Source organism: Mustela lutreola, chromosome 7, assembly GCF_030435805.1.
Source record: "Mustela lutreola isolate mMusLut2 chromosome 7, mMusLut2.pri, whole genome shotgun sequence".
Lineage (NCBI taxonomy): Eukaryota > Metazoa > Chordata > Mammalia > Carnivora > Mustelidae > Mustela > Mustela lutreola.
Genome location: NC_081296.1, coordinates 110,460,321 through 110,473,620, shown reverse-complemented (window position 1 = coordinate 110,473,620; position 13,300 = coordinate 110,460,321).

Sequence of the window (13,300 nt, the reverse complement as noted above, 5' to 3'; positions counted from 1 at the left end):
CAGTTAATGGACTAGTTCTCCAGCCAGCAAAACATGGTAAGATTAGCTTAGGAATTGGGATAGAGCATTCCTGGGAAGGGCCTAGAGCGGGTCACAGGGAATGGGGCTTGTCCAAGATCACAGGTCTAGAACAGAGTGAGAGAGATCAGACCAGACCTCTCCTCCCTCAGGAGGCATATCCAGAGGCGGGTTATGTGGAACTGAACAGAACTGAATTAAAGTGACTTTCTGGGAAAGATCCAGATGGAATCTATTGTGGCCTCCTCGCCAAAGGGCCAAGTGAATCAAAACACACATGTAATAGGGACGATGCTAGGATTTAGTGAAAACTGAGAATTATTTCTGAGAGCCCTGCTTCTAAGGTAACTAGTCACAGAGACAGTAGCCTTGCATTACACTCTGAGGAAAACATGAGCTTTGGAGTCTATCTCCTGGGTATGATACACGGGGCAGGTACTGGATCCTATCCTCCGAGCCAGGGAGAAGGAAAGGGGGCACTCATCCTTCTGTTCTTTTCTCAGCATTATTTTGATACAACTTTGAAATTCCCAGCTTTAACCCTATATCTGATGGAGCCTGTGAGAGATGCCAAGAATGAGACTTCCTTTCAGTGCAGTTGCCTTCGGTTGTTGGCACTAGGGGCGTGGCCCCAGAACCGAACCCTCTGGGGAGGCCCCGCCCATGTCTTCACCATTGGACCCACAAGGAAATTAGTTGAACTAAACAGAAACAAGCTCCCTTTGAATTCTGAGGTCGGGGAAGCAAGGAGATGTTGGTGGCGCCAGACCTAGAGCCAGAATCCCTGTCTCAAGTCTGCCTAGACCATGCTCTTTCACTGGACAACAGCTAATGCAAACTACGGACAAGGGACTCTATGAATGAAACCGTTGTGCTTTTCCCCACCCGACATGTCCATGTATAATTAGAACATTTACCCTAATGCACGTCTCAGCCTTGTCTCTTTAAAAAAAAAAAAAAAAAAAAAACTCCTTCAGAAACCTTTTTTCTTTCCTGATCCCATTTGAAAATACTAGAAGGTGCATGGTGTTAAAATAACATCCAAAGGATAAGACATATGCCCTCTGAAGATTTTTACTCTCAAATTAGCAAGTCATCTATATATTATTACAGGTATTTCCTGAATATATCTAAAAAGATTGCAATAAGAATCTGTATAATGATTGTCTCAAAGTATAATCTCAAAGCAGTTAGGATCCTAGAGCTTCGTAGCTAGATGTGATGGTCAGAATTCACCTAGCAACATAATTTGTATCTGAGGAAATGGAGGCCTAGAAGTGGTTGTGTGACTTGCCAAAGGCGTGGCTCACTAGTGACAGAGCTAGGACTAAAGCAGATCTCCTCACCCTCATTCAGGAAGCAGCATTAGGAGGTCAGAAGATTTCTCGGCCCAGATACTTCAATAGAACTTAGGACTGCTTGAGTTTCCAGAGGAAATGCTCGGGCATCTACGTGGGAAGGGTAGGGTGGTGTTAAGGGCACAGGCTCTGGAGCTGGACACCTGAGCTGCATCCGGACCCACTGCTTACCAACCTCCCCCACCTCAGTTTCACCAAGTGCAGAAAGGGGATAATGACAGCGGCTCCTTACAGAGTTCCTGTTGGATTATATGAGCTAACTCCAGAGAAGATTTAGAAGAATGCCCGGCCCGTTGCACTCCATAAACGTTGGTTATTGCTGTTCTCACTGCATCTTGGCAATGAGAGGCTGCCTCAGCAGCTGTGTTCTGGGACCTCCAGTTCACTCCAGCTGAGCCTGACCCTTAGATCCTCAAGGTTCTGGTACTGCTGGGTTGGAATGCACTGTAGCAAGAAAATGTGCCAAACAGAAACCTCAAATCTCACATTTGCTTATTCATGAAATCATCAACTCAGATCTGCTGGCAGGGCCAAAACCCTTGGCAGACTTTTCCGCCCTTACTGAAAAGCTATCACTATCATCTCTTCAATCTTTACCACCAACCTTATTTGTATCCCCTGCTAATGAATTATATCCGTGTAACCTGAAGGATTTCTCACCATGATATACTTGAGTTCCAAATATCCTTTCCTGTTGGGTACAAAAACGAAATTCTCGTTTAAACGAAATTCTCGTTTAAGTAGGTAATTTTCATTTCTAAAAAGGTGTGTGTGTGTGTGTGTGCGCGCGCACGTGCATGCACACATCCACACACAAGTGCACAGCAGTGTGGTATAGTGTGCAAGAGGACTAATATAAGAATTCAAGGACTTATTTCTGGTCCTGATCCATTCCTAACTTCCTTTGTGACCTTGAGCCATCAGTAACCTCTCTGGTCCTTAGTTGATTCAACTCTAAAATGAAGAGGTTGGATAAAAGCTTTCTGTATTAGGTTTCCCCAGAGGAAAAGTACCAAGGAGTCCCACCATCTGCAGGGTGAGTCAACGAGTTAGAGAGCAGAGGGTGTGGCTCCATTCTGAAGACCCTCAGGCTTGAGACCCAGAAAGAGCTAATGCTTTAGTTCAAGTCTGAAGGCAGAAAAAAAGCTGACGTCTCCATCAAAAGTGTTCAGGCAGGATAAATTCCTTTACTCAGAGGAGGGGTCCACCTCTTATTCCATTCAGGCCTTCAACTGATTAGACGAGGCCCACCCACATTATGGTGAGCAGTCTGGTTCACTCAACCTCCCAATTTAAATGTTAATCTCATCCAAAACTCCCTCACAGGAATGCCTACAATAATGTCTGACCAAGTATTTGGGTACCCTGTGACCCAGTCAAGTTGTCACATAAAGTGAAGCATTGTACTTTCTGAAGTCTCTTTCAATTCAAACTCCTATGATATACAGTCCTACTTATCATTAATACACAGGCAAAACCACTCTGTAAGCAGACACTGTTTTCTGTCTCCTTAGCCCTTCCCTAGATGCAGGAAGCCTAACAATTGCTGTAAGGGAGATGCATATAAAATACAGTGGGAACAGCAAAGAAGGAGTCCTGAGCTTGGAGTAGACCTCCATGTAAACAGCTCAAAGGCAGGAAATATTTTGTTTTTTCTAGTAGACACTAAATAAAACATACTCAGCAAATTGAAAGATATAAAATGAATGAAAATTTGATAAATTGGAGAACATTTCAAACCATTGAGCATGATGTGGAATGAACCAGGTCAGTAGGATGAGAAGTTAGATTGAGAAAGAGAAAGCCATTCTGAATTCAGATGAGCTATAGTATAAAATATGTACTGAGACAAAGGCTTAAAATGAAAACAAGCAGGTAAAATATCTCCATAATTTTTATACTTAGTGTTGAAGTAATACTGGACATTTGGGTTTAAACAAGTCATTAACATTAATTTCATCTGTTTCTTTTGACTTTTTGAATGTAGCTACCAGTGAACTTAAAACTATATGTGTGGTTTGCATTATATTTCTATGGGACAGCACTTCTATAGAATGTTGGCAAAAGGCTTTAATAAATGGAAAATGGTGGAAATTTTAAGTGAGAAGATGCAAGAGGAATCCGGTGGGGGGGGGGAATGATGTGATCACTTGAGTACATATATGTACATTTTCTGAGAAAGTCTGTAAGACTTACTAAAGATATGGGTGTACAGACTATTTTTGTTGGGGTACCAGGGTGGCTCAGATGGTTAAGAATCTGCCTTCAGCTCAGGTCATGATCTCAGGGTCCCGGGATCGAGCCCTGTGTCGGGCTCCCTGCTCAGTGGAATGTCTGCTTCTCCCTCTCCCTCTGCTTCTGCCTCTACCCGCTGCTTGTGTTCTCTCAAATGAATAGATAAAATCTTTAAGAAAAAAAAAACATTTTTGTTAAATACCTATTGAGAACATATAGATTGAATATATCTCATTAGTGCAATAATTAGTTATTGAGTAGCAGGTATTAGGTTTGACACTGGGGTTCAAAAGCTTTATTCTGCTTACATCTCTGTGGCCAGAACTGGGTCACTAATCACTACAAAGGATAATGGGATTACCATAGTTGGTGTACATATGTGTATGGGGGAGGGAATCAACGTTTCCTGAAATCAAGGAATCTCTGCCTATTATCTGAACAAAGTCTTGAGTCTTTAATACAGGGAATACATGTGACATTTGCTGTGACAATGTCCAGGTCAAGAAAATGAACAGGTTGACAGTATCTGACATTATAGATGATAGACATTATAAATTAATCATGAAAAGCATCAATTAAGAAAATCATTCGGACTCATTGATCAGCATCTACAACCACAGACATCATGTTTAGTTTTGCTGACCTAGGACTCTCAACAGCATGCATTTCATCTAGACTTAAGTTAGGGGAAAAAATGGTTTCAAAGTGAAAAGATACCCAGAAACATATGGCTATTTTTTTCCTTTTCTTTTTTAATACCAAGGAAATGGATATACCTTAGCATATATTGACTTATTGGAAGGCGGAAGGGCGGGCAGGGAGGCTCAGAGTTTTTCTAAAAGATAGGATTTTCTCAGAGTATACATAGAATTAACTTCGGAAGGATGTACAGTAAGTCACCACAAAGTTGTGTCTTCCTCTGTTGACTGACTCAATTATGTAGCCCCTTTCAGCCTGCTGAAGTCCAGATTTGTATCATTAAATATGTGTCCATAGGTGCATAAGCCCATCTCTTTAAGGCTTCTAAGAAGGCATTTTCAAACACAGAAAGGAGAGGGGATTCCACTGAATGGATTCAATAAGCTTTCTTACTCCAGAACGAGGCACATTTAGTTATAGGTGGATATGGACATAATTCATACTCACCTTGCACATTTAATACCATTAATTCGTCAAAACTAATAATATTAATTCATTCAAAAATGAGATTAAGCACAGGCACCCCTCGCAGCTGTAATCCGTGACTGATGGCTCTGTGACTTGGGCTGCCCAGGGCCTCCAGCAGAGTGAGGCTCGCATGTGTGGACGATTGCAATGGGAAGCCATCTAGTATCTTCTGCCTTCCATTGAAAACATCTTAAAAAAAAAAAAAAAATTGGTGCTCTCTCTGCAGTCCTCGAGAGTTCCATTTTAGCAGCCAAATCAATGATTTCTACTTAATGACAACAGGGCAGGGTCACACAATTATTTTTCTAAACAGCATCTAATGGAAATCAGCAGGTATAAAGAATCCAGCCGGGCTTGCAAAACGATGGTGGCAGCAGCGGACTTTCTTTCTGACTATGGGCATCATTAAATGTAGCTGACCAACAATAACACACCCGTGTTACAGGGTGTCACTCTGAATTATGAAGGACACCCTCGCGTCCCTTCTCTTATTTCCTGCACTTGCTTCTTTGCAATATAGAAACACTCTATGGTTACTTTGCTCCAGTCTTTTCTCTACTTTTATTTATTCTGTAAACATTACCTGAGCACCCACGATGAGTGAGGGGTTCTACTAGCGCCGAGTGTTAGTAGGAAATGGTAGTCTTTCCCTTGGAGATTTTTGCCTTTTGATAGCTACTGTTAGTACACGGACTTGAGCATACAGATATACTGGAGTCCAGCAGATCCAGTGTCTAGTTCTAGCTGGAATTAAAATAACTTGCTGTGTGACTTTGGACAAATGACTTAGCCTCTCTGAGCTTCTGTTTCCTCCTCTGTAAAATGGAGATACCTCCCTAAATGCTGACAACATCATCATGCGAGTAAACTGAAAAAAATGTAAGACAATTAGTATAGTGCATGGCAAAAGATAGCTAATGTTGTTTTTATTATTCTATCATTCACCTAGCAAAGCACCTGTGTGAGGTAGACACTCAATAGATTTTCAGTTCCTTCCTCTTTGTCCGTTAAGGTGATAATTTCTCGGCACTCTCCTCAGGTGGTGGTGAAGTGGGAGAGATCTAGTTTGGGCACATTCTGTCCCGTGTGTCCCCCTTCCATCCTGGCAAGCTTCCTCTTCCTACACTCCGGCATCTTTTGTTTAAAACACCAGTTATTCTGGGGGAAAAAAATCTGAAATTTCTCCAAGCTGAAAAATGTGGGTAAATAACTGATAAGGGAGATGAAACTCTAAGAAAAGTTTAGTCACCTGCCCGAGGCTAGGGGAGCCTGCTGCTTTCCTTCGAAGCCAGGCACTGGAGATACCACTCGCCTCTGGCTCTTACCACCAGCAGGGTTTGGTGTAAACGGCGTATTCTTGTGACAAAAGAAAACAAAAAACAAGCAACCCCTCCAAACAAACAAACAAAAATCTTTGGGGTCCTCTATCCTACAGCAGGGTTTTACTGCAGTGTGCTTCCAATCAGAGATCGTTTTTTTTTTTCTCTAAGATTAATAACTACGATAAATGTAAGAATTTAAAATAAGCATGTGATATTCCCACTACTGGTGCTATTTGTATGTCTTGTGTGAGGACATGATACAGATGTTTCTCCCCTCATCCTTTGAAAATTCTGGGAGGTAGGTAACTTACTACTTGCATTCTACAGATGAGAAAAGACCAGGCCGGGGCGGCTAACCACCTGAACTGTTTGCTAGAGCCAGGATTTATGGCTCCTTCCGAACGAATGCAGTGATGGTGTTCTCCACCCTCTTCCGCTCTAGGAGCCGTCCTCACAAAGCTGAGCCTTGATGAACTATAATGAAGTGAAATATAATTTTTATTTTATGATGTGTTCATAGATACAATTTTTCTTTACAGCTCCTTATCCTGATAATGCTAATCACATGAGTAAATCGGCTGGGAGCAGCCGAGGACTCAGGGCTATCTTTCATGTCCAACATGGCTGACAGAGTAGTCTGTGCTTGACTTATGAGGGAGAACTTGTGTTCTACGAGGCAGTGTCCCACATTCCAAGGAGTGGTTTTCCTTTAATATGTTCAATCCAATCTCTCTACCTTTTTTTTTTTTTTTTTCAGGGAGAAATTAGGGACAGTCCAAGCCCAGTGGAGAGCAGCTTCCATAAAGATTCCATAGCATGAAGGTCCTGGGTTTTTCTGGAAATAATCTGGCGTAGGAATAACTAAGAAAAGGTGGCAGAAGGTTAAAAAGAAAAGGTAGGGCTCAGTTGACTAAGCGTCTCACTTCGGCTCAGGTCATGATCTCGGGGTCCTGGGATCCTCCCTTGCATTGTCTTGAGGCTCCTGCTCAACAGGGAGCCTGCTTGCCCCTCTTCCTCTGCCCCCCCCCCCCCCCCGCCTCGCTCATGCTCACTCTCTCTCTAGCTCTCTAATAAATAGAATCTTTAAAAAAAACAAAATGAAAAGATAGACTGGGGCCTGATTGTTAACAGTCTTGATTATCAGGTTAAGGGATTTGGAGGTTACCTGGTAGAAGAAGAGAAGAAGAGAACTCTGAGTTTTGGACCACCTGGGCTGCACAGTGGAGGATGGAGGGAAGGTAGAGGCCTGGAGACAGGGAGCCCCATTGGAACACAAACCTAATGGCTCCCCTTAGACACACTGGAAACCTGGATGAAAGGGCGTGTGATGTGTGTGAAGAGGGATATATATTCCAAAGGTGCTTTGGAGGTAGTATGTTGGGGAAGGGGAGGCAGCCCATTGATTGCTGTTTATAGACGGGGGATGCTGAACGCTCAAGGATACCTCAGGCTTTCTAGACCAGAGGTGACAAGAAGATTTCATCTCCAATGTCAAGAGCATTCTGAGCTGGAGAGCTGGTTTAGTGATCTTGCCTCAGGTTGGGGAAGAGCTGGACAGTGTGCTTGCCAGGAATTTGTCATCCTTTTGAGACTAAACTACTTGCCATAGAGTAGGCGTTTATCTCTGAAGGAAATTCATGTTCTTGTCTAATGATGATGATTTCATCAGTCCCTTCAGCGTAAGTGCTAAAGATCAGAACATACAACAAAATAATACAGAACCAAGCATAAGCAGCTACAAAGCTGAGTTAAACATTAGCACCGTGGAATGCCCAAAATATTAACAAAGTGAGGAAACATACTACAAAGTTACGACTAAGGTTTTTCCGACAATGTAAATGTCAAAAAGCTGAGAAAGGAGTCCAGATTCCTCTAGATGTTTTTGAAAAATTGACTTGAAAGCTCTCATAAAAAGTATAGACGCAGGCTGTTGTTTTGCTCACCTCTTCTCGGCTTCAGGGGTGGGAGAGAGAGCCCTGGCCTAGAGTTCTAGGGAGAGCTGAATACGTGACATTGGACAGAACTGGAGATCGGCCGCAATGTATTTGTCCCATACACTCACAGCCTGGGGGAGGGGGACACCACGCGCCATGCTTTGTAGTAACAAGAGGGTGAGGTAACTTCCGCTTCCCAGAGGAGGATGTGATTGGCTTGTTTGAATAATTCCATAGGCTTGCAGAGACGTTTGGTTGAGGACCAGGTGGAACACAGCTGGCTGCTAGGGAAACCAGCTGGGTAGGGAGCCTTTCCCACTGGGTGGCAAAAGCAGGGGAATTCACAGTTAGGACTTGGGGGCCCCCATGAGGTTCAAGGATGTCAAGGCAGCATATAAAATGTTACCTAAATATAAAATTTAGCTATTGAATATGTTAGCCCCTGGCCATGTGTGCCTATGTAACACCTGAAATGCGGCTGTTCTGAACCAAGACATGCTGTAAGTGTAAAACACACCACAGATTTTTAAGGATTTCATACAAAGAAAGAATGTAAAAATATCTTAGTAATTTTTATTATTGATCGTATGTTCAATGATAGTACTTTGAATATATATATGGAGGTTAAGTAAAATATACTACTGCAATTCATTTTACTTGGGTCTTTTTACTTTTATTTCAACGTGACTAATAAAAAACTTAAAATTACGTGTATATTTCACGTTTGTGGTTCACATTATGCTACTGTTGGAGAGAGCTGGTACAGAGTTTTCTCCACACAACTGAGAGATTTGAAATACCTTTGAATAATGGACTGAAATCTCTGTGGTATGGAAAAACTCCTACTTAACAGACCATAAGATTCATTTTGGCCATTTATTTTGGTTATTACTCCTCAAATGGGCCTCTTAGCAAACTGGTGTTTTGGTTTGGTTTGGTTTGGCCCTAACCAAATCTCAACCACCACTGACCAGCATCCTCAATTTGCTTAGCTGATATTATTAAGCCAAGTTGAAGCAAAGCAATGGAAGAGCCCGGGAAAGGGCTGCAGCCCAGTGTCTTGATGCTGGGACGTACATCACAGAGGATGCTCTAAATCATTACACGGGATTTATGTTTAAGCCCCTTGTATTGATTGTGCCGGACTAACATACCAACAGGCTTCAAATAAAACTAATTTATACAGGCTTAAAAAAAAAAAAGAGCAACAATGATCATTCTGGCCACAAAATTGAAACCAGGAAGCCAAATGCATATCACACTAAATAAATCAGAATTAGGGCAATTTCACATACTCAGGAAATAAAAAAGAAGTGCTATCTTTGGAGGCAAAAACCCGTGGTGCCCAAAGAACGTTTTTCTGGTTTCTCATTGAAATGAGCTATTAGATGCTAATTTTACAGTTTGCTGGTATGATTGTTGCTTAGGAATGAAATGCAGCCAAGGGATTTGGTTTCATTATAAAGAAAGCAACAGTTTGCTCTCCAAGTGTTAAAAATAGCTAGTATGCATTAGCAATAAGCCAGAAAAATCTCCTAAACTAAGGACAGAGGGACCCCGTCTTTGGATATTGACTGCGTATAGGCTGCCTATTAAGTAAGGTAAGGGTCCTTGTAAAGCTGAGTGCAGTCAGCGGATTCTACCCAGCATGACCTCAGCACCTTGCCCGGAAGATAGTCCTTATCTCAGGGAAAGCTTGACTCTTTTCCCAAAGAAAAAGAAATACTCACTTCAATCTTATTAATAAAAAATAATAATGATAGCATCCAATTATTACTGTGAGCATTGGGCTAGGAATTATATAATTACCAGCCAGGCTTTACAGCAAATCTTGACACTTGGTGAAGGTTCCACTCCCGTTTTGCAGGTAAGGAGATGAAGCAGAGACACCAATTTATCATTCCGAGGTGGCCTGGCTGCAAATAGTAGAGTATCTGACAGCTGGTGGCTTGTTTGGTTCATGCAGCAAGATGTCATGGGGAGACAGTCTAGGGTCACTGCATTGGCCTGAAATTCCCAGGGACCCAGGCTCTTTGTCTTTCCACTCCGCCATTCAGTGTGTTGACTTTTGTCCTTGGATTCATCATTGCCATGTGGCTGCTGGAACACTAGCAGGAAGAAGGAAAAAGGACAGGGAGACAAGAATCCTGCCAGCTGAGGCCACCTTTCCCAATTAAAAGTTTCTCCAGAATTCATACCTGCATTCAGTCATCTCATGGCCGGGACATGTTTCACAGCTACTCAGTCTGCACAAAGTCCAGGAAACTGCATTTTTATCTCAATAAAGATCCCAAAGTGGGATTCTTTTAGCAAGGATAAGGAGAGAATAATTAGGCAAGTAACTATATTGTCTGTCACTTCGAGACTGGATTCTAGGGTGACCCAGTTTCAAAATCCTTGCCACTTCGCTAAGTGGTGTGTGTGTGTGTGTGTTTAAAGGTTAGGAGAGCATCTACATGAAAAGATGTTCCCAACAGCTAGATACAGAAAACAATTCCAAACTTCTCTTGTCTCTTCTATCTAAGCCTTTTCTAATAGCCCCAAAGACCTGCCTCAAATCCTTTGAATTTAAGGAATAAGCTTTGGGGACTAAGCTTCACGTTTTTGCTAAAAATGTTTTCTCCTTAGGAGACATGGGATGCTTAGTAGATGAAATGAGGAATATGTTAGTAACTGGGAAATAGATGAGTGACTTCCATGAGCTTATATCTACACGTGTAGACATAAAACATGTGGAGGAAAGATTTTTCAGACAGCAGCTGCTGAGACTGACCCGGGATGGTTGAGCTCTGGACGGAACCGGAGAATCCATCATAAGTACGACTTTCTTCTGGAATAGTGACCCTGGAGGCCATCATAGGGAAACTCTTAGGGGCGAGTCAGACTTTTTGAGGCAGTCCCACTTTCAGATAATCTATCCTATTGCAGATTGAATGTGTGATGGCATGTCCCGATCTGTCATGTGTGAACTCTGGCCCTTTAGCCATGAGAGACTGATGATTATTGGGCTCGTTTTCTATTAAAATAGTCTGAACACCTATAGCTGAGCATCTGTGAATGATTCAAACTTTGGCTATTCCCTCTTCTCTGTTCCTTTCTGTTGCTTTTCTTTGTAACAAGTTTCCAGGGGTCCAACTCACATTTTTAAGTTCAGACTACAGAGTTTGGTGTGCTCATGGGGCCAGGCAGTTTTTTAAATTGACAACCTTCTTGGAATTGCTAATGATTCACAAATACATGAGATCTGTTTTATCTGAAATCAATGTACTGGTTACAGATATGCTAATCAAGTGAATGTAGTTAGAGCATTTTCCTCAATTATTCATTTTACTTTAAATGTTCACCCTTGCAGAAATGTTTGAATTTTATAATACAAATAACATACTTTTGAGTCCATTCTATGGACTGCGTGGCTGCTAAGAATGTTACAGCCATTAGAGGAATATAATTATTATACTAATTTATGCGCACTGGTCAGCTATATTTAATTTTGATATTTGCCTTCTATTTCATCCAAACTGTAATATTTTATATTGAAAAGTGCCCATGCTGTCTTCATACTGGGAATGGGAATGCCATTTTACTTATTTTATAATAAGCTAATAAAATTTTATTCCACAGTTTTTGGGGGTTTTTTGAGGGTTTTTTTTTTTCCTCCCCGCCCCCTTTTTAATGGAGACTTTATTTCAAATTTTCATTTGAAAATTGCAATGTACAAGACTAATTAAGGGCAGTTAACCAGTGTTTTGCCTTATCTGCTGGCTTTTCAGTCCAGTTTGGGGTGTTTAAGTTGGCATCTGGTTGATGGTTTCTGGAGACTGTCTTTCTCTGGTCTGGACCACCGTCTCAACACACCCTCATCCATAATCCTAGGGTGGGCTCAAATGCGACTAGACTGTGTGAAATGTTTTCATTTCCTATTGACTGGTTGTGTACTTCCCTTGTGTTAATCCCTTGTTAATGGACACTTTCTTTGAGCCAGCTGAGATCGGAGTTGTGTTGTCTTTGTGATTCTAGCAGATTTTATTACTTGGATATCTTTGTTTTCATTATTTTGAGATTTTGGGATTTTGTCTGTTTCATTGATATTGATTCTCTCAGTTAGAGATGGCCCGGCCTCCCACTGCTTCTGTTTGTGTTTGATCTACAAGCAGTGGGAGGGAATCCTCAGGCTGCAAATGTTTTGGTTCTGTGCTTCAACTGGGAAAGGCATGGTAAGAGCCATTAGCAGCTTTCTCAACTGAAAACAGATGACTGTGGCTTTAAACCTAGATGGGGGACTTGTATTTTGTCATTTAAAGGACCCCAGGTTATTGCTCTGGGGCACTCCTTTTAGGGAGCTATGTGGAATTTTGAAAAACCCTGGCGATCGCTTTCTGAGAAATTCGAAGAGAAATACAGTTTGTTTCCTTGGTTATTAGCTCTGCCTCTTTTAAACTGTGTGACTTTGGGCAGTTCATTTTACCTTTCTGAGTTTTACTTTTAAAACAAAGATACTGGGACACCTGGGTGGCTCAGTTGGTTAAGCAGCTGCCTTTGGCTCAGGTCACGATCCCAGCTGGGATCTAGTCCCACATCAGGCTCCTTGCTCCGCAGGGAGCCTGCTTCTCCCTCTGACTCTGCCTTCCACTCTGTCTGCCTGTGCTCGCTCTCGCTTGCTCTCTCTCTGACAAATAAATAAATAAAATCTTTAAAAAAATAAAATAAAATAAAATAAAATGAAGATACTGGCGCACCTGGGTGGCTCAGTCAATTGAGTGCCCAATTCTTGGTTTTGGCTCAGGTCTTGGTCTCAGGGTCATGAGATGGAGTCCAGCGTTGGGGTCCATGTTCAACGCTTAGCACAGAGTCTGCTTAAAACTCTCCCTCTGCCTCCCCGCCAATAAGTAGATTAATCTTAAAAAAAAAAAAAAAGAAAGAAAAAAAAGAAGCTACGAGTCTTGGTGATCTTTAAGTTCTCTCTTCCCTTGATGAGTAGATGGAAAAGAAATAAACATTTCTTGAGCTATTACTTGCTCGGGGCTTAAATATTTTATTCAAATGGCATAGAGTTACTTCACTCAGCAACAACCCTGTGGGTGAGTATTATTATTCCATTTTGCAGGTGAACTGACTGAGTTAAAATATAGGTACCTGTTCTAACATCTATGTTGAGATACAGTTTTGTATCTAACTGCTTAGTATAGGAAAATGTCTTCTCTCCCCATGAGGATTATAAGTTCCTGGAGGCGTGAGACCACACCTGCCAAAGACCTACTCCAGGGCT